The sequence below is a fragment of the Ranitomeya imitator genome, chromosome 2 (genome assembly GCF_032444005.1).
Source record: "Ranitomeya imitator isolate aRanImi1 chromosome 2, aRanImi1.pri, whole genome shotgun sequence".
Lineage (NCBI taxonomy): Eukaryota > Metazoa > Chordata > Amphibia > Anura > Dendrobatidae > Ranitomeya > Ranitomeya imitator.
This window is the reverse complement of record NC_091283.1, coordinates 519,328,795-519,353,553: the sequence shown is the minus strand read 5'-3', so window position 1 is coordinate 519,353,553 and position 24,759 is coordinate 519,328,795.

Below are 24,759 nucleotides of genomic sequence, written 5' to 3'. Positions count from 1 at the left end.
AAAGTTGTTGTCCAATTTGTCCTGAATACGCTGATACCCCATATGTGGGGAGGGAACCACCGTTTGGGCGCATGGGAGGGCTCGGAAGGGAAGGAGCGCCATTTGGAATGCAGACTTAGATGGAATGGTCTGCAGCGTCACATTGCGTTTGCAGAGCCCCTAATGTACCTAAACAGTAGAAACCCCCCACAAGTGACACCATTTTGGAAAGTAGACCCCCTAAGGAACTCATCTAGATGTGTTGTGACAGCTTTGAACCCCCAAGTATTTCACTACAGTTTATAACGCAGAGCCATGCAAATAAAAAATATTTTTTTCCACAAAAATTATATTTTAGCCCCCAGTTTTGTATTTTTCCAAGGGTAGCAGGAGAAATTGGACCCTAAATGTTGTTGTCCAATTTGTCCTGAGTACGCTGATACCCGATATGTGGGGGGAGAACCACCGTTTGGGCGCATGGGAGGGCTCGGAAGGGAAGGAGCATCATTTGGAATGCAGACTTAGATGGATTGGTATGCAGGCATCACATTGCGTTTGCAGAGCCCCTAATGTACCTAAACAGTAGAAACCCCCCACAAGTGACACCATTTTGGAAAGTAGACCCCCTAAGGAACTCATCTAGATGTGTTGTGACAGCTTTGAACCCCTAAGTATTTCACTACAGTTTATAACGCAGAGCCGTGCAAATAAAAAATATTTTTTTCCACAAAAATTATATTTTAGCCCCCAGTTTTGTATTTTTCCAAGGGTAGCAGGAGAAATTGGACCCCAAAAGTTGTTGTCCTATTTGTCCTGAGTACGCTGATACTCCATATTTTGTGGTAAACCCCTGTTTGAGCACACGGGAGAGCTCGGAAGGGAAGGAGCACTGTTTTACTTTTTCAACGCAGAATTGGCTGGAATTGAGATCGGACGCCATGTCGTGTTTGGAGAGCCCCTGATGTGCCTAAACAGTAGAAACCCCCCACAAGTGACCCCATATTGGAAACTAGACCCCCCCACAAACTTATCTAGATGTGTTGTGAGAACTTTGAACCCCCAAGTGTTTCACTACAGATTATAGCGCAGAGCCGTGAAAATAAAAAATCTTTTTGTTTTCCCACAAAAATTATTTTTTAGCCCCCAGTTTTGTATTTTCCCAAGGGTAACAGGAGAAATTGGACCCCAAAAGTTGTTGTCCTATTTGTCCTGAGTACGCTGATACCCCATATGTTGTGGTAAACCCCTGTTTGAGCACACGGGAGAGCTCGGAAGGGAAGGAGCACTGTTTTACTTTTTCAACGCAGAATTGGCTGGAATTGAGATCGGACGCCATGTCGTGTTTGGAGAGCCCCTGATGTGCCTAAACAGTGGAAACCCCCCAATTATAACTGAAACCCTAATCCAAACACATCCCTAACCCTAATTCCAACGGTAACCCTAACCACACCTCTAACCCTGACACACCCCTAACCCTAATCCCAACCCTATTCCCAACTGTAAATGTAATCTAAACCCTAACCCTAACTTTAGCCCCAACCCTAACTGTAGCCCCAACCCTAGCCCTAACCCTAACCCTAGCCCTAACCCTAGCCCTAACCCTAGCCCTAACCCTAGCCCTAGCCCTAACCCTAACCCTAGCCCTAACCCTAGCCTTAATCCTAGCCCTAGCCCTAACTCTAGCCCTAACCCTAACCCTAGCCCTAGCCCTAACCCTAGCCCTAATGGGAAAATGGAAATAAATACATTTTTTTTATTTTTCCCTAACTAAGGGGGTGATGAAGGGGGGTTTGATTTACTTTTATAGTGGGTTTTTTAGCAGATTTTTATGATTGGCAGCCGTCACACACTGAAAGACGCTTTTTATTGCAAAAAATATTTTTTGCGTTACCACATTTTGAGAGCTATAATTTTTCCATATTTTGGTCCACAGAGTCATGTGAGGTCTTGTTTTTTGCGGGACGAGTTGACGTTTTTATTGGTAACATTTTCGGGCACGTGACATTTTTTGATCGCTTTTTATTCCAATTTTTGTGAGGAAGAATGACCAAAAACCAGCTATTCATGAATTTCTTTTGGGGGAGGCGTTTATACCGTTCCGCGTTTGGTAAAATTGATAAAGGAGTTTTATTCTTCGGTTCAGTACGATTACAGCGATACCTCATTTATATCATTTTTTTATGTTTTGGCGCTTTTATACGATAAAAACTATTTTACAGAAAAAATAATTATTTTTGCATCGCTTTATTCTCAGGACTATAACTTTTTTTATTTTTTTGCTGATGATGCTATATTGCAGTTCATTTTTTGCGGGACAAGATAACGTTTTCAGCGGTATCATGGTTATTTATATCTGTCTTTTTGATCGCGTGTTATTCCACTTTTTGTTTGGCGGTATGATAATAAAGCGTTGGTTTTTTGCCTCGTTTTTTTTTTTTTTTCGTACGCGGTTTACTGAAGGGGTTAACTAGTGGGCCAGTTTTATAGGTTGGATCGTTATGGACGCGGCGATACTAAATATGTGTACTTTTATTGTTTGTTTTTTTTATTTAGATGAAGAAATGTATTTATGGGAATAATATTTTTTTTTTTTCATTATTTAGGAATATTTTTTTTAATTTTTTTTACACATTTGGAAATTTTTTTTTTAACTTTTTTACTTTGTCCCATGGGGGGACATCACAGATCAGTGATCTGACAGTTTGCAGAGCACTCTGTCAGATCACTGATCTGACTTGCAGCGCTGCAGGCTTCACAGTGCCTGCTCTGAGCAGGCTCTGTGAAGCCACCTCCCTCCCTGCAGGACCCGGATCCGCGGCCATCTTGGATCCGGGCCTGGAGCAGGGAGGGAAGGAGGTAAGACCCTTGCAGCAACGTGATCACATCGCGTTGCTGCGGGGGGCTCAGGGAAGCCCGCAGGGAGCCCCCTCCCTGCGCGATGCTTCCCTGCACCGCCGGCACATCGCGATCATCTTTGATCGCGGTGTGCCGGGGGCGGTCTGTGACCGCTCCTGGCACATAGTGCCGGATGTCAGCTGCGATAAGCTGACACCCGGCCGCGATCGGCGGCGCTCCCCCCGTGAGCGCTGCCGATCGCTATGATGTACTATCCCGTCCAGGGTCAGATAGGCCCAGGGCACCTCGACGGGATAGTACGTCTAAGGTCACAGAGGGGTTAAACTTCTAAACATCAAAGAAAAGTAGATTTATTGCAGTCTCTTATTTATTTCAGCATAAAGTTCATTACAGTCGACGCGTTTTGGCCCATCCCAAACCTTCATCAACAAGTAAAAATAGTCTTAATAACGCACTTAAATACATAATGTCTCCAATTATTGTCATAAACCTTGGCGCTATCCAGTGAGATCACAAAAAAATCATCATAGCAACAAATAAACATGGATAACCCAACCAAGGAAAGAAGAGCTAGGAATCTCATAAATATTTTGAAAATGGTTAATGGTCAAGTTGATGATTGCTTGATCTTCTTCATCTGCATCACTGAGATACGCTGATTGCTCTATATTAGAAGTTTACACCAGCTAAAACGGGGTGGTTATGGGCACTCCTCCTCCACTCCATGGCATCTACATGGCCATAATGCAGAATACTATGGAGCATGTTGGAAAATCTGCACTGGAGTGCTGGTGAGATGCTACTCAAACAGACCATTTCTTAATAATCTGATTGATTTTTGTATATACTGGGGAAAGTCAGTAGGCAGTGGCAACTAATTTCTGAAACAGAATTCCATGCAGTGACTGATACTCATTGACACAAATACTGTATGTGACTCTCACCCTATATAAGCCTTATCTACTGTATGTGCAATTATAATAAGAACATTTAAAAAAAAATGAACAAATAGGTCAGCAAGTCCAACTGAGTGTGTCAGAGAGATCTCACATTCTCTTATACTTTATATGGACAAATGTATTCTTCAAACAGAAATATTTTTATCCAATAAAATTCAAAAAATACAATCCAGTGAGGATACAGTTGTGCTCAAAAGTTTACATTCCCCAGCAGAATTTTTGCTTTCTTGGCCTTTTTCCAGAGAATATGAATGTTAACACAAAACTTTATCTCCACTCATGGTTAGTGGTTGGGTGAAGCCATTTAATGTCAAATTACTCTGTTTTCTCTTTCTAAATCATAATGATAACCCAAAACATCCTAATGACCCTGATCAAAAGTTCACATACCCTGGTGATTTTGACATGCACAGAAGTTGACACAAATGGGTTTAAATGGCTACTAAAGGTAACATCCTCACCTGTGACCTGTTTGCTTGTAATCAGTATGTGTGCATAAAAGCTGAGTGAGTTTCTGGGATCCAGACAGACTCTTGCATCTTTCATCCAGCCACTGACGTTTCTGGATTGTGAGTCATGGAGAAAGCAAAAGAATTGTCAACGGATCTACCTGGAAAGGTAGTTGAACTTTAAAAACCAGGAAAGGGATACAAAAAGATATCCAAGGAATTGATAATGCCAGTCAGCAGTGTTCAAACTGTGATTAACAAATAGAAAATCAGGAACTATGTAAAACAAAACCACGGTCAGGTAGACCAACAAAAATTTCATCCACAACTGCCAGGAAAATTGTTCGAGATGCAAAGAAAAATTCACAAATACCATCAGCTGAAATACAGAACTCTCTGAAAACTAGCGGTGTGGCTGTTTCAAGATGCATAATAAGGAGGAACTTGAAGAACAATGGGATGCATGGTCGAGTCGCCAGAGGAAAGCCATTACTGCACAAATGCCACAAAGTATCTCGCCTACAATATGCAAACCAGCACAGAGACAAGCCTCAAAACTTCTAGAACAAGGTAATTTGGAGTGATGAGACCAAAATTGAACTTTTTGTCCACAACCATAAACATTACATTTGGAGAGAGGTCAACAAGGCCTATGATGAAAGGAACACCATTCCTACTGTAAAGCATGGAGGTGGTTCACTGATGTTTTGGGGATGTGTGAGCTGCAAAGGCACAGAAAACTTGGTCAAAGTTGAAGGAAAAATGAATGCAGCACATTATCAGCAAATATTGGAGGCAAATTTGCAATCATCAGCCCAGAAGCAACGAATGGGACGTACTTGGACATTCCAACATGACAACGATCCGCAAAGACAAGGTCAAATCGACTTGTCACTGGCTACAGCAGAACAAAGTGAAGGCTCTGGAGTGGCCATCTCAGTCTCCTGCCCTCAATATCAATGAGCCACTCTGGGGAGATCTCAAGCATGCAGTTCATGCTAGACAGCCCAGGAATTTACAGGAACTGGAGGCTTTTTGTCAAGAAGAGTGGGCATCTTTAGCATCTGAGAAAATAAAGAACCTCATCCACAACTACCACAAAATACTTCAAGCTGTCATTGAAGTTAGAGGGGGCAATACATGGTTTTAAAAAATGGGGTATGTGAATTTTTGATCAGTGTCATTTGGATGTTTTGGGTTGCCATTATGACTTTGTAGGGAGAAGAACCAAGATGATGGTCTCTTCTGCGTATCTGGGCCGGAACCGTCAGGGGCTGTCACCAGCGGGTCAGACTTAAATAGCCGTTTGAGCGGGATGACAGGACACTTGGCGTGAACCGAGCTTGTAAGTAGTAAGATGGTTAACTCCCTCTTCATGGACCCACGGCCGCTAGCTTTGCCTATACCCCCAGCTAAACATAGACTAAGTTTGAACAGGTGCTGAACCTAGAGTCACCAACTCATACACCGTTAAATAAATAAGGCAGCACACTGTGGCGCTAAAAAACATGCAAACATGAAAATTGAACTGCATTACTGCACTAGAAATATGAAAAAATGAGAGCGTTTAGTGCATAAATTGGCCAATTCATGTGTACCTGGTAGCCACATTAGGGCATCTCTCGTATACCAGATCCTACACTTTCCTTTCCTCGCTGAGAATAAAAGTCTTCATCTGAATGGGTACCTGTGAAACCTCTTCTGAGACTAAATTTCTCTCTGTCTCTGTGGAGGGGTAATGGACCTGCTGCGATTAAAACACCTGTGGCTAAGAAGCAGAGTGCTCAGTCAGAAGGCTAGTAAATACAAATTTCAAAAAAACTGACCGTCACATCCAAACAGACTAAGTGTGAACAGGTCCTGAACCTAGAGTCACCAACTCATATACAGTCAAATATATAAGGCAGCACAGTGCGACGCTAAAACATGCAAACATGAAACATGAAAATTGAACTGCATTACTGAACTAGTAATATGAAAGAATGAGAGCATTTAGCGCATAAATTGGCCAATTCATGTGTACCTGGTAGCCACATTAGGGCATCTCTCGAATACCAGGTCAAATTTCATGTTTGCATGTTATAGCGCCGCAGTGTGCTGCCTTATTTATTTGACTGTATATGAGTTGGTGATTCTAGGTTCAGCGCCTGTTCACACTTAGTCTAAGTTTGGATGTGATGGTCAGTTTATTAAACCCCTTTACCCAAAGGTGGTTTGCACGTTAATGACCAGGCCAATTTTTAAAATTCTGACCACTGTCACTTTATGAGGTTATAACTCTGGAACGCTTCAACAGATCCCGGTGATTCTGACAATGTTTTCTCGTGACATATTGTACTTCATGATAGTGGTAAAATTTCTTTGATATTACCTGCGTTTATTTGTGAAAAAAATGGAAATTTTGCAAAAAGTTTGAAAATTTCGCAGTTTTCCAACTTTGAATTTTTATGCAATTAAATCACAGAGATATGTCACACAAAATACTTAATAAGTAACATTTCCCACATGTCTACTTTACATCAACTTAATTTTGGAACTAAAATTTTATTTTGTTACGGAGTTATAAGGGTTAAAATTTGACCAGCAATTTCTCATTTTTACAACACCATTTTTTTTTTAGGGACCACATCTCATTTGAAGTCATTTGTAGGGGTCTATATGATAGAAAATACCCAAGTGTGACACCATTCTAAGAACTGCACCCCTCAAGGTACTCAAAACCACACTCAAGAAGTTTATTAACCCTTCAGGTGTTTCACAAGAAATTTTGGAATATTTAAAAAAAAACGAACATTTAATTTTTTTTCACAAAAAATTTACTTCAGCTCCAATTTCTTTTATTTTACCAAGGGTAACAGGAGAAAATGGACCCCAAAAATTGTTGTACAATTTGTCCTGAGTACGCTGATACCCCATATGTGGGGGTAAACCACTGTTTGGGAGCATGGCAGAGCTCGGAAGTGAAGGAGCGTCATTTGACTTTTCAATGCAAAATTGAATGGAATTGAGATCGGACGCCATGTTGTGTTTGGAGAGCCCCTGATGTGCCTATACATTGAAACCCCCCACAAGTGACACCATTTTGGAAAGTAGATCCCCTTAGGAACTTATCTAGATGTGTGGTGAGCACTTTGACCCACCAAGTGCTTCACAGAAGTTTACAATGCAGAGCACTTTGACCCATTAAGTGATACACAGAAGCTTATAATGCAGAGCCGTAAAAATAAAAAATCATATTTTTTCACAAAAATGATTTTGTCGCACCCAATTTTTTTATTTTTCCAAGGGTAAGAGAAGAAATTGGACCCCAAACGTTGTTGTACAATTTGTTCTGAGTATGCTGATACCCCATATGTGGGGGTAAACCACTGTTTGGGCGCATGGCAGAGCTCAGTAGGGAATGAGCGACATTTGACTTTTCAATGCAAAATTGAATGGAATTGAGATGGGACGCCATGTTGCGTTTAGAGAGCCACTGATGTGCCTAAACATTGAAACCCCCCACAAGTGACACCATTTTGGAAATTAGACCCCCTAAGGAACTCATCTTGATGTGTTGTGAGAGCTTTGAACCTCCAAGTGTTTCACTACAGTTTATAACGCAGAGCCGTGAAAATAAAAATTATTTTTTTCCCATAAAAATTATTTTTTAGCCCCCAGTTTTGTATTTTCCCAATGGTAACAGGAAAAATTGGACTCAAAAGTTGTTGTCCAATTTGTCCTGAGTACGCTGATACCCCATATGTGGGGGGGACCACTGTTTGGGCGCATGGGAGGACTCGGAAGAGAAGGAGCACCATTTGGAATGCAGACTTAGATGGAATGGTCTGCAGGCGTCACATTGCATTTGCAGAGCCCCTAATGTACCTAAACAGTAGAAACCCCCCACAAGTGACCCCATATTGGAAACTAGACCCCCCGAGGAACTTATCTAGATGTGTTGTGAGAACTTTGAACCCCCAAGTGTTTCACTACAGTTTATAACGCAGAGCCAAGAAAATAAAAAATCTTTTTTTAACACAAAAATTATTTTTTAGCCCCCAGTTTTGTATTTTCCCAAGGGTAACAGGAGAAATTGGACCCCAAAGGTTTTCCAATGTGTCCTGAGTACGCTGATACCCCATATGTTGGGGTAAACCCCTGTTTGGGCGCACGGGAGAGCTCGGAAGGGAGTGAACACTATTTTACTTTTTCAACGCAGAATTGGCTGGAATTGAGATCGGAGGCCATGTCATGTTTGGAGAGCCCCTGATACGCCTAAACAGTGGAAACCCCCCAATTATAACTGAAACCCTAATCCAAACACACCCCTAACCCTAATCCCAATGGTAACCCTAACCACACCCCTAACCCTGACACACCCCTAGCCCTAATCCCAACCCTATTCCCAACCATAAATGTAATCCAGCCCTAACTTTAGCCCCAACCCTAACTGTAGCCTTAACCCTAGCCCCAACCCTAACCCTAGCCCTAGCCCTAATCCCAGCTCTAACCCTAGCCCTAACCCTAGCCCTAACCCTAATGGGAAAATAGAAATAAATACATTTTTTTAATTTTTCCCTAACTAAGGGGGTGATGAAGGGGGTGTTTGATTTACTTTCATAGCGGGTTTTTTAGTGGATTTTTATGATTGGCAGCTGTCCCACACTAAAAGACGCTTTTTATTGCAAAAAATATTTGAGAGCTATAATTTTTCCATATTTGGGTCCACAGAGTCATGTGGGGTCTTGTTTTTTGCGGGACGAGTTGAAGTTTTTATTGGTACCATTTTTGGGCACGTGACATTTTTTGATCACTTTTTATTCCGATTTTTGTGAGGCAGAATGACCACAAACCAGCTATTCATGAATTTCTTTTGGGGGAGACGTTTATACCGTTCCGCGTTTGGTAAAATGGATAAAGCAATTTTATTCTGCGGGTCAGTATGATTACAGCGATACCTGATTTATATCATTTTTTTAATGTTTTGGCGCTTTTATACGATAAAAACTATTTTATAGAAAAAATAATTATTTTTGCAACGCTTTATTCTGAGGACTAAAACTTTTTTATTTTTTCTTTGATGACGCTGTATAGCGGCTCATTTTTTGCGGGACAAGATGACGTTTTCAGCTGTACCATGGTTATTTATAGCCATCTTTTTAATCGCGTGTTATTTCACTTTTTGTTTGGTGGTATGATAATAAAACGTTGTTTTTTGCCTCGTTTTTTTTTTTTTTTTTACGATGTTCACTAGGGTTAACTAGTGGGACAGTTTTATAGTTCGGGTCATTACGGACGCAGCGAAACTAAATATGTGTACTTTTATTGTTTTTTTTATTTAGATAAAGAAATGTATTTATAGGAACAATATTTTTTTATAGGATTTTTTTTTTTTTTTACACATGTGAATATTTTTTTTTTACACTATAACATTGCCCCAGGAGGGCATCATGTTATAGTGCAAGATCGCTGATCTGACTCTTTGCTGTGCACTGTGTCAGATCAGCGATCTGACATGCACTCCTGGAGGCTTCCCGGCGCCTGCTCTGAGTAGGCGCTGTGAAACCACCTCCCTGCAGGACCCAGATGCAGCCCCGTGGCCATTTTGGATCCAGGCCTGCTGCAGGGAGGAGGTAAGAGACCCTCGCAGCAATGCATCGCGTTGCTCCGGGGTCTCGGTAAAGCACGCATGGAGCCCCGTCCCTGCGCGATGCTTCCCTATACCACCGGAACACTGCGATCATGTTTGATCACAGTGTGCCGGGGGTTAATGTGCCGGGGGCGGCCCGTGACCGCTCCTGGCACATAGTGCCGGATGTCAGCTGCGATAGTCAGCTCCGATCGCATATCACGTACTATCCCGTCGGTGGTCATACAGGCCCACCCCACCTCAACAGGATAGTACTTCTAATGTCAGAAAGGGGGTAAATTTGTATTCACTAGCCTTCTGACTGAGCACTCCGCCTCTTAGCCAAAGGTGTTTTAATCGCAGCAGATCCTTTACCCTTCCACAGAGAGAGAAATTTAGTCTCAGAAGAGGTTTCACAGGTACCCATTCAGATGAAGACGTTTATTCTCAGCAAGGAAAGGAAAGTGTAGGACCTGGTATACGAGAGATGCCCTAATGTGGCCACCAGGTACACATGAATTGGCCAATTTATGCTCTAAACACTCTCATTTTTTCATAATTCTAGTGCAGTAATGCAGTTCAATTTTCATGTTTCATGTTTGCATGTTTTTTAGCGCCACAGTGTGCTGCCTTATTTATTTGACTGTATATGAGTTGGTGACTCTAGGTTCAGCACCTGTTCACACTTAGTCAATGTTTGGACGTGACGGTCAGTTTTTTTAATTTGTATTCACTAGTAGTATTGAGCGTTACCTTCCGATATCAAGAAGTATCGGTATTGGATTGGATCGGCCGATATCCAAAAAATATCGGATATCGCCAATACCGATACCCGATACCAATGCAAGTCAATGGGACACAAATATCGGAATGTAAATAAGCCCTTTCTGTCCTGCTTCATCCTGTTCCAGAGGGGGGAAGAGTGTGGGCGGTGCGTGGGCGGACACTCTGCGTGTCTGTGTGTGCGGGCGGGGAATGTGCGGGCCTGCCAGGGATCTGTACAGGCGTCTAGGGGGTCTGTGCGTGCCTGCTGGGGCTCTGTGCGTGTCTGCTGGGGCTCTGTGCGGGCTGCCGGGGCTCTGTGCGGGCTGCCAGGGGTCTATGCAGGCATCATCCTATGGGACTACAAGTCTCATCGGACTATGTCTGCAACGGTGACAGTGATTGACACATTAGCCAATGATGGCACAGTTGTAGTCCCATCATCCGGCTAATGTGTTGAATGTAAAAAAAAAAACCAAAAACATACATACTACATACAACATACAACATACTACATACATACTACATATATTACATTCATACATACAGACATACAGTACATATAACATAGAGTACATACTCACCATTACTTCTCATTTTGATCCCCGAAAAAAATAAAAAAATATTAAAATAACAAACAACCAATATACTCTCTGTTAGCAGAAATCCACGAGTGCCCCGCGACGATCTCCCGTGGAGAACGACAGCATCAGTTGATGCAAGCGCTCTCCTGGGGCTCCAGGAACACAATGACGGGAGGAAGGTATCCTTCCGCACTGTATTCCAACACCGCTGTAAAAAAAAAAATAGTCCCTACTCTCACTTTTGGCATTGCTGTGTGAGAAATTTTCCCACGCAGCAATTGCCATAAAGTGAGACTTTTTCCTAAGGTAACCTCTCAGTGATGCACTGCAGGAGCCATTGTCTCCTGTCAGTGTGTCACTGAGGGTCCTATAGAGCAGTGACATCACCCATTGTCACTGTTCTATAGGGGAGATCATCGTGGGACACTCGTTATTAATTGGACTACGGCGGACGGGTAGTATACGGTTTATTATTTTATGTTTTTTGCAGGCGCTGAAGTATGGTAAGTATGGTTAAATGAAGAATTTTAAAATACTTTTTTCCTAATGTGTGAGTGTTTTATTAACCCTTTATTACTATTGGATTAATAATGGATAGGCGTCTTATTGACGCCTCTCTGTTATTAACCCGGCTTAATGTCACCTTACAATAGAATTGGAATTTGACATTAACCTCTTATTACACCATATCCCACAGCTACATGGGAGTGGGAAGAGAGGGGCTAAGTGCCGGAATTGGCGCATCTTACAGATGCGCCATTTCTGGGGCAGCTGCGGACAGGGTTGGTTGGAAAAAGGGTTGGTGTACCACTAACAAGAAATATATTTCACTATTTTGATGATCAGAATAAATTGATCCCAAATAAAGTGGTACTTTAGATAAAATTTAATTTTTTATTAACCAAAAAGTTAAAATACATATGGATCGCCCCCAGACACAGGGCCACAGGTTACTCGGTACCGGTCCTTTCTGTCTCAGTTCTGGGGTTGTCACGGTGGCTGGACCCGGTCGTGACCCTGCTAAGGGGCGTCCAATAAAGGGTGATGGTGCGTAGAGCGAGGAATAACGAGGACACAGGGTTCAGTTTCTTTACCTTTTACTGAAGGTTTCAGGATCCTCAATCCAGGGCACTGTCAACAGGGCTGTCTGAGACCGGCCGGTCCGAAGGCACATCCAGAGTTCCCTTTGCAGGTGGAAATCAGTGTCTACCCACTAGCGCCTGTGTGTTGTAGTGCTTCCCTGCTGAGCATTCAGGATAGTCCTCACAACTTCTGTTCTCGTTCTTTCTAGATCTTTCTCTTCTCCGTCCCCCAGGTATGTTATGGCTAGGACGCACCTTCAGGACAGGTAGGCCTGGAGTTATTCTGGAACCCTAGTGTCGCCTCTCTCCCACGATTGCCTCCTATGTCCTTCTTAGGTGTTGTATGGTAGACAGCCAACCTGTAATTAACTGTCCCGCCGCTGTTTGAAGTAATGCGTGGAGACTATTACTTCTTCGGTGCTCCGGCCACCGGCTATGCGCCTCAGTAAGATGTTGCCGTTCTCGGGGCACGACTCCTACTGGCTCTCCTTTGTGCTGATCTCGTTTCTCACTGTTCCACAATATCCTTCGCTTCGTGTCTCTTTCTTAGGATACCGCCGCAAAGTAGTGCAGGCGTGGTTTCGTAACAATCCGTCCTTTCGCTAGGTACCTGCCAGATTTCCCAGTTCTGACAGGTCCTCCCTGGAGCTCTCCCAGGCTTCGTTCTGCCTAACTTCCTGTCCGACCCCTAGTTTTACCAATGTGAGAAGTGGCCCAATAAATAAGCCTTTTGCTCCCCCTAGTGGCCGGAGTGTGAAGTGTAATGTGTTCTGGTGATACCTGGTCAGTAGAATTCATTCAGTGCCATCAGACGTACCATCACTCCCCTTAGTGGCAGAGCGATGTTACTGCAACGACCAGATCTCTGGGGCACTGCACATACAATAAGAAAATGTTGATAAATCCAAATATAGAGTTACTTAAGTGCCATAGGATACTCCTAACTAATGGCCAAACATAGAGTAAACCTGTCACGAGGCAAAAATAGGAGATGAGGAATCTGGGCCCCTGAACTGCCCCTCAGGCTAGGGGAAGCCCTGCCTTTCCTTAACTTGGGGGTACCCTTGAAGGTAGGGAGGCCCAAGTCACCGACCTGTCCCTGTCTCCTGTTAAACCCTGTACTAAACCCCCACCCCCCACCCCAGGGGGTGAACAGTGTAAACAGCACCACAAAGCAAATAAACAGGAATAAACAATATAAGAATGAGGGGAACACGAGGTGAATGCACAAACTACAAAATAAAACTCAGAACTTAGTTTGTGCACGCCGCTGCAGACTCCACAACAAAGATAGTACAGCAACTGAGCTCCAAACACCAGACTTGGCTGACACCAGGGAGCTGCTACTGCGAGGTTGGTCTCCTGAAAGGAACTGTATAACCAGCAGTCAGCTGAAGCACCAGGCGACCTTATAAAGGATGGTGGGAGTGGTCACAAACAGCAGCAATGCAATAACACCAGCAGCCACCGGGGGGAGAAAACTGCATTAACCCCCAATGACCAGAAAAGGAAAAAAGGTTTAAATCTGAGGGAAACCAGATCTGCCACAGATCCAAACATGGATCGTGACAGTACCCCCCTTTCAATGAGTGGCCTCTGGACACTCAACATCAGACCTCACCAGACCTACCTATGGTGAGGACGCCTCAATCCACCAGAGTTCACCTCGTCAGTTGCCTGACTCTCAGGTTTATGGCAAACGCGACCTGATGAAAATGCCACCAACGAAGGCGCCACAAACCTCTAGAGGGCCGACCTAGGGAATGAGTTGTGTACATGCATAACTGGGGGTAACTCCAACTGAAAAGTCCCCAGGCTGGCTGAGAATGGCCATACCCGATATGGCCCAATCACCCTGGAGCTCCAGGTCCCAGTTGCACACTTCCACCTGATATTTTTGGTGGACACCCATATGTACTCATTCACACACAGGTCCGGACCTGAACGTTTATTTCCATGCAAACGTTTGCCACAGGATGGAGAATTCTTTGAGGAATTGACAACAGAGGCGTTTCCCCTGTGTCACTACACTCACACCCCCACAATGCTCCGAGGGAACCACCACCCTCATCTGACCCCTCCTCCTGAGAGGTCTCTTACCCACCGGGTTAACCTGTAGTGAGAGTAAAGTCTTGCACCTAGTCCCTGGCAGCACTTCTGCTGCCCCCACTGAAGGGGAAGGGGTAGGTTTTAGAAGAATGGCAGAGATCTTAGCTCCCGGGCAGCAGTCCTTACACGATTGACCCCAGCTGACTACTTCCCTGGACCGCCAGTCTATGACCGGGTTATGTCTTTTCAACCAAGGGAGTCCTAAAACCATGGGAGTTGGTATGCCCTCCAAGACTTAGCATGATAAATACTCTTCATGACAAGCCCCTATACGCAGATGTATATTGTCTACAACTTGTGTAATGCTCCTCTGGCTGAGCTGAGCAGAGTCAATGGCCTGGACGCTTAAGGGTTTCGCTAGCGTCCTACTCATCAGGCCATGGGTCTGGACAAAATGAGCATCCACCAAATTGACTCCTAGTCCACTGTCCACAAGCACCGGAATATTCTCAGTTACCCCACCAATAACCACCTCAGCAGGTATGGTACACTGAGATGAAAAAATAGAGGAAATATACACACCCTGGTCGCCTCTCTCCACACGACCAGGAGGGCGCGGCTCTTTAGATGGTGCAAGTACTTTGGCACGCGCTGGGCAGACATTGATAAAATGACCGATCTGCCCACAGTAGAAACATGCCCCCACTCCACGGCGAACCACAGGCAACCCAGTTTTGGAACCAACTCCTCCCATCAGCATGGGTTCGTCCGTCTATGTGTCCTCCTCCCTAGCAAGGACTACAGGGGCACATTTGGTGTATGCCTCTCTCTCAAGCATCTATCCACCCGGATGGCAAGGGATATGGCAGCCTCCAATGACCTGGGGGCTGCGTACTGCACCAGAGTATCTTGCAACCTAGGGGACAGACCCTGCACAAAATGGCTCCTAAAGGCAGGGTCATTCCACTGTGTGTCTTTGACCCACCTTCTGAACTCTGAACAGTACTTCTCAGCCGACCGACCCCCCTGCTTGATCTTACGGAGTTGGGATTCCGCCAGAGAGACGCCATCTGGATCACCATACACCAGAGCCATGAAAAACTCGTCCACCGACCGTAGGGATGGTGAACCGGTCGGCAGGGAGAAGGCCCAGGATTGGGGATCCCCCTTAAGAAGGGAAACGATGATACCCACCCATTGTTCCTCACTCCCTGATGAACGAGGGTGGAGCCTGAAGTACAACTTGCAGGCCTCATTGAAAACCAAAAATGTATCTATCCCTCCAGAGAACCTGTCTGGGAGAGATATCTTGGGTTCAGGTTGAGCCTGTACCTTAGCCGAGGCCCAAAACCCCAACAATTGCTGCAGCTGCTGCACCACCTCACCACGCAGCACCTTACACTCATCGGTGAGAGTCTGTAGCAATTGGGCAAAGGCCTGCATCTGGGCCATGGCTCACCAAGAAAAAAAAAGGAAAACAGGAGATGAGGAATCTGGGCCCCTGAACTGCCCCTCAGGCTAGGGGAAGCCCTGTCTTTCCTTAAATTGGGTGTACCCTTGAAGGTAGGGAGGCCCAAGTCACCGACCTGTCCCTGTCTCCTGTTAAACCCTGTATTAAACCCCCAATCCCCACCCCAGGAGTGAACAGTGTAAACAGCACCACAAAGCAAATAAACAGGAATAAACAATATAAGAGTGAGGGGAACACGATACCAAAAGGTGAATGCACAAACTACAAAATAACAAAACTCCGAATTTAGCTTGTGCACGCCGCTGCAGACTCCACAACAAAGATAGCACAGCAACTGAGCTCCAAACACCAGACTTGGCTGACACCAGGAAGCTGCTACTGCGAGGTTGGTCTCCTGAAAGGAACTGTATAACCAACAGTCAGCTGAAGCACCAGATGACCTTATAAAGGATGGTGGGAGTGGTCACAAACATCAGCTGACCCAGCAGCAATGCAATAACACCAGCGGCCACCGGGGGGAGAAAACTGCATTAACCCCCAATGACCAGAAAAGGAAAAAAGGTTTAAATCTGATGGAAACCAGATCTGCCACAGATCCAAATATGGATCGTGACAAAACCCCTATAGTAAGATGCAGCAAAAATTAATTGCAAAGATCTATTCACATAAAATGCACTGATGCACAGCATAAGGGAGGATTCCCAATCATGCCCCATATGTTTAGACTAAATATTAGCTGCTTTGCATGCTTGACTTTCACTTTGGAAACACTCAATGGAACCTAAACCCCTAGTAGGATGTGAGAAAAGTTTAAGTGCATAAAGCCGCAAAAAAGTAGAAAAATAATGGCACATTACCTAATGTCGGCCTGCTGAGGACTGTCCCGTGCCTGTGGCTGTGTCCTCTGGACTGTGTGCTCCTACTGCAGCCTTGCTCACTACTCTCTGCTTCTTCTGTGCCGCCTACCATCACCCCTGCCTCACCGTTCAAACGGATCAGGAGATCGCGTGCCAAAGAACCCGGAGGATTCATCGTTGCAAGGAGAAAGTGCATCGCTCATCGGCGGGACCCGATCGAAGACATCTCACGCCGCCTGAGGCGCCACCGTGGGATCTTCCAGCTGCCTTCCTCCAGTGCACAGAGACTGATAAGTTAATCTGTTACATTCTATTGCATTTGACTTTCCCCCTATCCTCCAATCACATTCTTTACCCCCTGCTTGTACCATTACTGTTCTTATACATAAAGAACCTGTTAAACCTTGTTCTGCCTCCTGTGTGTCACTGCATCCTACGCACCTGCTAGCATCCTACAATTTAAAAAATGAAAACAGTAGTTTGACAATAAATGGCTTCACCCAATCACTATCCATGAGTGGAGAAAAAGTTTTGGTGTTATCATTCATATTCTCTGAAAGAAAGGCCAAGAAAGCAAAAATTCTGCTGGGGTATGTAAACTGTTGAGCACAACTGTATATACAGAAATGTGTTCACTTATGCTGCTTTAAACAATCATTGCTGTAGATTCACAGGAGAAACTCCCAAATGCTGAGACACTGCAAGGAGGCACAAGACCCCTGTACTCCTGTGCAACATTTTGGGGGTCCCTTCTTCAAGCATAACCCCCCCCCCCTTGAAAACCTCCCAGCTGAAAAAGAGGGAGGTTACTCCGAAACATTGCACAGGTGTACAGGCATCTTGTTCTTTCTTGCAGTGTCTCGGCAGGTAGCAGTGTACACCGAAAGTTAACCATTTTCTGTATATATCCTCTCTGGTGTGTAGTTTTTTTTTTATCCTTTATTGGATAAAAATATTTCTATTTAAAGAATATATTTGTTGGGTGTTTCAATTGATACATCTATAATATAACGCTGGGAGCGTCACTCTGCCCGAAGCCTTTATAGACTGCGCAGGTGCAAGCGCCGGCGCAGTCTGGCCCCCACAGAGTAACGCTCCCAGGAGATCGCGGTATGCGTAAGCACTGAACGCATACCGTGATCTCCAGCGGAGAGTCAGGGACCGCCAGGAGGGTAAGTATATTCACCTTTCCCCGTCCCAGCGCTGCGTGCGGCTCCGTCTCCCAGCTCCTCTGCTGTAACAGTTCAGAGGGCGCGATGACGCGCTTAATGCGCGCCGGCGCCGCCCTCTGACCAGTCACAGGCAGAGGAGCCGGAGTGTGTCTTCAAGAAAATGGCGCCGGAAAGCGCGGACTGCGCAGGCGCCGATTCCTGCTGCCGGAATCGGCGCCTGCGCAGTCCGCGCTTTCCAGCCCCATTTTCTTGAAGACACACTCCGGCTCCACTGCAGGTGTGTCTTCAAGAAAATGGCACCGGAAAGCATGGACTGCGCAGGCGCCGATTCCGGCAGCAGGAATCGGCGCCTGCGCAGTCCGCGCTTTCCGGCGCCATTTTCTTGAAGACACACTCCGGCTCCACTGCAGGTGTGTCTTCAAGAAAATGGTGCCGGAAAGCGCGGACTGCGCAGGCGCCGATTCCTGCTGCCGGAATCGGCGCCTGCGCAGTCTGCGCTTTCCGGCGCCATTTTCTTGAAGACACTCCGGCTCCACTGCAGGTGTGTCTTCAAGAAAATGGCGCCGGAAAGCGCGGACTGCGCAGGCGCCGATTCCGGCAGCAGGAGGACGAAGAAAATGGGCGGAAAGGAATGGCGTAAGTAACAAATTGCTGTGGCATGAAGCTGTGACACTTCATGCCACAGCAATTTGTTATTTACGCCACCTGATTCCTTTCCACCGCCATTTTCTTGGTCCTGCTGCCAGAATCGGCGCCTGCGCAGTCCGCACTTTCCAGCGCCATTTTCTTGAAGACACACTGCCGGCGCCATTTTCTTGAAGACACACTGCAGGTGTGTCTTCAAGAAAATGGCGCAGGAAAGCGCGGACTGCGCAGGCGCCGATTCCGGCAGCAGGAGGATGAAGAAAATAGGCGGAAAGGAATGGCGTAAGTAACAAATTGCTGTGGCATGAAGCTGTGACACTTCATGCTACAGCAATTTGTTATTTACGCCACCTGATTCCTTTCCGCCACCATTTTCTTGGTCCTGCTGCCGGAATCGGCGCCTGTGCAGTCTGCGCTTTCCGGCGCCATTTTCTTGAAGACACACTGCCGGCGCCATTTTCTTGAAGACACACTGCAGGTGTGTCTTCAAGAAAATGGCACCGGAAAGCGCGGACTGCGCAGGCGCCGATTCCGCCAGCAGGAGGACCAAGAAAATGGCGGCGGAAAGGAATCAGGTGGCGCAAGTAACAAATTGCTGTGGCATGAGGCTGTGGCACTTCATGCCACAGCTATTTGTTACTTACGCCACCTGATACGGGGCATATACTATGGAGCATCTTATGGAGCAGCGTATGGGGCATATGGATGGGAGCAGCAAATTAAAGAACGGTGCCGCAGGATGGGAGCAGCACATGACAGAACGGGGGTGCAGGATGGCAGCAGCACATGACAGAACGGGGGCGCAGGATGGGAGCAGCACATGACAGAACGGGGGCGCAGGATGGGAGCAGCACATGACAGGATGGGAGCAGCAAATGACAGAACGGGGGCGCAGGATGGGAGCAGCACATGACACAACGGGGGCGCAGGATGGGAGCAGCACATGACAGAACCGGGGCGCAGGATGGGAGCAGCACATGACAGAACGGGGGCGCAGGATGGGAGCAGCACATGACAGAACGGGGGCGCAGGATGGGAGCAGCACATGACAGAACGGGGTCGCAGGATGGGAGCAGCACATGACAGAACGGGGGCGCAGGATGGGAGCAGCACATGACAGAACGGGGCGCAGGATGGGAGCAGCACATGACAGAACGGGGGCGCAGGATGGGAGCAGCACGTGACAGGATGGGAGCAGCAAATGACAGAATGGAGGCGCAGGATGGGAGCAGCACATGACAGAACGGGGGCGCAGGATGGGAGCAGCACATGACAGAACGAGGGCGCAGGATGGGAGCAGCACATGACAGGATGGGGATGCAGGATGGAGCAGCACATGACAGAATGTGGGTGCAGGATGGGGACGCAGGATGGAGCAGCACATGACAGGGTGGGGACGCAGGATGGAGTAGCACATACCAGGATGGAGACCATATACCAATATAAATGCTCGCCACCCGGGCGTAGAACGGGTTCAATAGCTAGGCTAGTGTATAATAAGCAGACACCTCAGAAATGATAGGTGTGTGACTGGTTATTAATCAGTATACAGTCTTGCACCTGTACTCCGTTTCCAACTACTTTTTCATATTCATGGAAATTGGTGTATGTTCATATTTAAGCACATCCAGGCATATCAAAATTATGCAGCAAGAGTTAACCAAAACCATATGCCTTGCGACATACTGTTTTAATGTGCCCCATTGCATAGAAAATGGTTTTATTTACTATATAATTGTCTAAGGGTCACTTCCGTCTGTCCTTCTGTCTGTCACGGATATTCATTGGTCGCGGCCTCTGTCTGTCATGGAAATCCAAGTCGCTGATTGGTCGTGGCAAAATGCCCACGACCATTGCCACGACCAATCAGCAACGGGCACAGTCCGGCGGCAAAATAGCCGCTCCTTACTCCCCGCAGTCAGTGCCCGCTCCATACTCCCCTCCAGTCAGCCCTCACACAGGGTTAATGGCAGTGTTAATGGACCGCATTATGCCGCGGTGTAACGCACTCCATTAACGCAGCTATTAACCCTGTGTGACCAACTTTTTACTATTGCTGTTGCATATGCAGCATCAATAGTAAAAAGATCTAATGTGACAAATAATAATAATAATAAAAAAAGAAAGGTTATTCTCACCCTCCGACGTGGCGTGCTGTCCTCGGCAGTGCAAGCGGCAGGTTTCGGTGCCAAGGATGCTATGCGAGAAAGACCTTCCATGATGTCACGGTCATGTGACCGCGACGTCATCACAGGTCCTGCGCTCATTCCATCCCTGGGACCAGAAACTTCCATGTGCACCGCACACAGGCGCCAGGACTTCAAGGGGCCTTCGGAAGGTGAGTATATGTTTATTTTAAGTCTTTTTTAACCACGCATATAGTGCCCACATTGCTATATACTACGTGGGCTGTGTTACATACTGCATGGGCTGCGTTATATACTACATGGCTGCTATGTACTACGTGGGCAGTGTTATATACTATGTGGGCAGTGTTATATACTGCGTGGGCTGCGTTATATATTACATGGCTGCTATATACTATGTGGGCGGTGTTATATACTATGTGGGCAATGATACAGTGGGGCAAAAAAGTATTTAGTCAGTCAGCAATAGTGCAAGTTCCACCACTTAAAAAGATGAGAGGCGTCTGTAATTTACATCATAAGTAGACCTCAACTATGGGAGACAAACTGAGAAAAAAAAATCCAGAAAATCACATTGTCTGTTTTTTTAACATTTTATTTGCATATTATGGTGGAAAATAAGTATTTGGTCAGAAACAAAATTTCATCTCAATACTTTGTAATATATCCTTTGTTGGCAATGACAGAGGTCAAACGTTTTCTGTAAGTCTTCACAAGGTTGCCACACACTGTTGTTGGTATGTTGGCCCATTCCTCCATGCAGATCTCCTCTAGAGCAGTGATGTTTTTGGCTTTTCGCTTGGCAACACGGACTTTCAACTCCCTCCAAAGGTTTTCTATAGGGTTGAGATCTGGAGACTGGCTAGGCCACTCCAGGACCTTGAAATGCTTCTTACGAAGCCACTCCTTCATTGCCCTGGCGGTGTGCTTTGGATCATTGTCATGTTGAAAGACCCAGCCACGTTTCATCTTCAATGCCCTTGCTGATGGAAGGAGGTTTGCACTCAAAATCTCACGATACATGGCCCCATTCATTCTTTCATGTACCCGGATCAGTCGTCCTGGCCCCTTTGCAGAGAAACAGCCCCAAAGCATAATGTTTCCACCACCATGCTTTACTTTAGGTATGGTGTTTGATGGATGCAACTCAGTATTCTTTTTCCTCCAAACACGACAAGTTGTGTTTCTACCAAACAGTTCCAGTTTGGTTTCATCAGACCATAGGACATTCTCCCAAAACTCCTCTGGATCATCCAAATGCTCTCTAGCAAACTTCAGATGGGCCCGGACATGTACTGGATTAAGCAGTGGGACACGTCTGGCACTGCAGGGTCTGAGTCCATGGTGGCATGGTGTGTTACTTATGGTAGGCCTTGTTACATTGGTCCCAGCTCTCTGCAGTTCATTCACTAGGTCCCCCCGCGTGGTTCTGGGATTTCTGCTCACCGTTCTTGTGATCATTCTGACCCCACGGGGTGGGATTTTGTGTGGAGCCCCAGATCGAGTGAGATTATCAGTGGTCTTGTATGTCTTCCATTTTCTAATTATTGCTCCCACTGTTGATTTCTTCACTCCAAGCTGGTTGGCTATTGCAGATTCAGTCTTCCCAGCCTGGTGCAGGGCTACAATTTTGTTTCCGGTGTCCTTTGACAGCTCTTTGGTCTTCACCATAGTGGAGTTTGGAGTCAGACTGTTTGAGGGTGTGCACAGGTGTCTTTTTATACTGATAACAAGTTTAAACAGGTGACATTACTACAGGTAATGAGTGGAGGAAAGAGGAGACTCTTAAAGAAGAAGTTACAGGTCTGTGAGAGCCAGAAATCTTGATTGTTTGTTTCTGACCAAATACTTATTTTCCACCATAATATGCAAATAAAATGTTAAAAAAACAGACAATGTGATTTTCTGGATTTTTTTTTCTCAGTTTGTCTCCCATAGTTGAGGTCTACCTATGATGTAAATTACAGACGCCTCTCATCTTTTTAAGTGGTGGAACTTGCACTATTGCTGACTGACTAAATACTTTTTTGCCCCACTGTTGGCTGAGTTATATACTACATGGCTGCTATATTCTACGTGGGCAGTGTTATATACTGTGTGGGCTGCGTTATATACTACATGGCTGCTATATACTATGTGGGCAGTGTTATATACTATGTGGGCAGTGTTATATACTGTGTGGGCTGCATTATATACTGCATGGCTGCTATATACTACGTGACCAGTGTTATATACTATGTGGGCAACGTTATATACTGCGTGTGCTGTTTTATATACTGTTTGGGCTGTGTTATATACTGCGTGGCCACTGTTATATACTGCGTGGCCTGTATTAACGCATCGGGTATTCAAGAATATGTCGTGGCCTGTGCTATATACTATGTGGCTTGTTGTGAATTCTGTGGTCAAGCTCCCTCCTGTGGTCATGAGTGGTACTTCGGCTGGTTCTGTCTATGAGCTTCCTCTGGTAGATGTGAGTGGGGCTGCGGTTTCTGAGTTTCCTTCCTCAGGTGGCGAGGTTAAGTCGTTAGGTGCTGCTCTATTTAACTCCACCTAGTTCTTTGTTCCTGGCCTCCAGTCAATGTTCCAGTATTGGTCTTGCTTTCTCCTGGATCGTTCTTGTGGCCTGTCTGCCCTGCATAAGCTAAGTTTTGCTTGTGTTACTTTTGTTTCCTATATTTTCTGTCCAGCTTGCTATATTGGTTTTTCTTGCTTGCTGGAAGCTCTGAGACGCAGAGGGAGCACCTCCGTACCGTTAGTCGGTGCGGAGGGTCTTTTTGCCCCCTCTGCGTGGTTGTTTGTAGGTTTTTGTATTGACCGCAAAGCTATCTTTCCTATCTTCGGTCTATTCAGTAAGTCGGGCCTCACTTTGCTAAAATCTATTTCATCTCTGTGTTTGTATTTTCATCTTAAATCACAGTCATTATATGTGGGGGGCTGCCTTTTCCTTTGGGGAATTTCTCTGAGGCAAGGTAGGCTTATTTTTCTGTCTTCAGGGCTAGCTAGTTTCTCAGGCTGTGCCGAGTTGCATAGGGAGCGTTAGGCGCAATCCACGGCTACCTCTAGTGTGGTATGATAGGATTAGGGATTGCGGTCAGCAGAGTTCCCACGTCTCAGAGCTCGTCCTATGTTAGTAACTATCAGGTCACTTTGTGTGCTCTTAACCACTAGGTCCATTGTGGTTCTGAATCACCTGTTCATAACAGTACTGGAGGCCCAAAGTAGTAATGCTTCTCAATAGAGGGAAAAGAGAAGTTCTGAGACCATTTTTTTTTCTCTGTACTGTGTTTTGTCTTTCTTTTCCCCTAGACATTTGGGTGGTTCAGGACACAGGTGTAGTGATGGACATTAAAGATCTGTCTTCTTGTGTGGATAATCTCACTGCAAGAGTACAAAAAATTCAAGACTTTGTGGTTCAGAATTCTATGTTAGAGCCAAGAATTCCTATTCCTGATTTGTTTTCTGGAGATAGAGATAAGTTTCTGAGTTTTAAGAATAATTGTAAACTGTTTCTGGCTTTGAAACCCCGCTCCTCTGGTGCCCAGTTCAACAAGTTAAGATCATTATTTCTTTATTACGTGGCGACCCTCAAGACTGGGCATTTTCCCTTGCGCCAGGAGATCCTGCATTATGTAATATTGATGCGTTTTTTCTGGCGCTCGGATTGCTGTATGATGAACCTAATTCAGTGGATCAGGCAGAGAAAAATTTGCTGGCTCTGTCTCAGGGTCAGGATGAGGTAGAGATATATTGTCATAAGTTTAGGAAGTGGTCTGTGCTCACTCAATGGAATGAATGTGCGCTGGCAGCAATTTTCAGAAAAGGTCTCTCTGAAGCCCTTAAGGATGTCATGGTGGGATTTCCTATGCCTGCTGGTCTGAATGAGTCTATGTCTTTGGCCATTCAGATCGGTCGACGCTTGCGTGAGCGTAAAACTGTGCACCATTTGGCGGTATTATCTGAGCATGGACCTGAGCCTATGCAGTGCGATAGGACTTTGACCAGAGCTGAATGGCAAGAACACAGACGTCAGAATGGGCTGTGTTTTTACTGTGGTGATTCCACTCATGCTATCTCCGATTGTCCTAAGCGCACTAAGCGGTTCGCTAGGTCTGCCACCATTGGTACGGTACAGT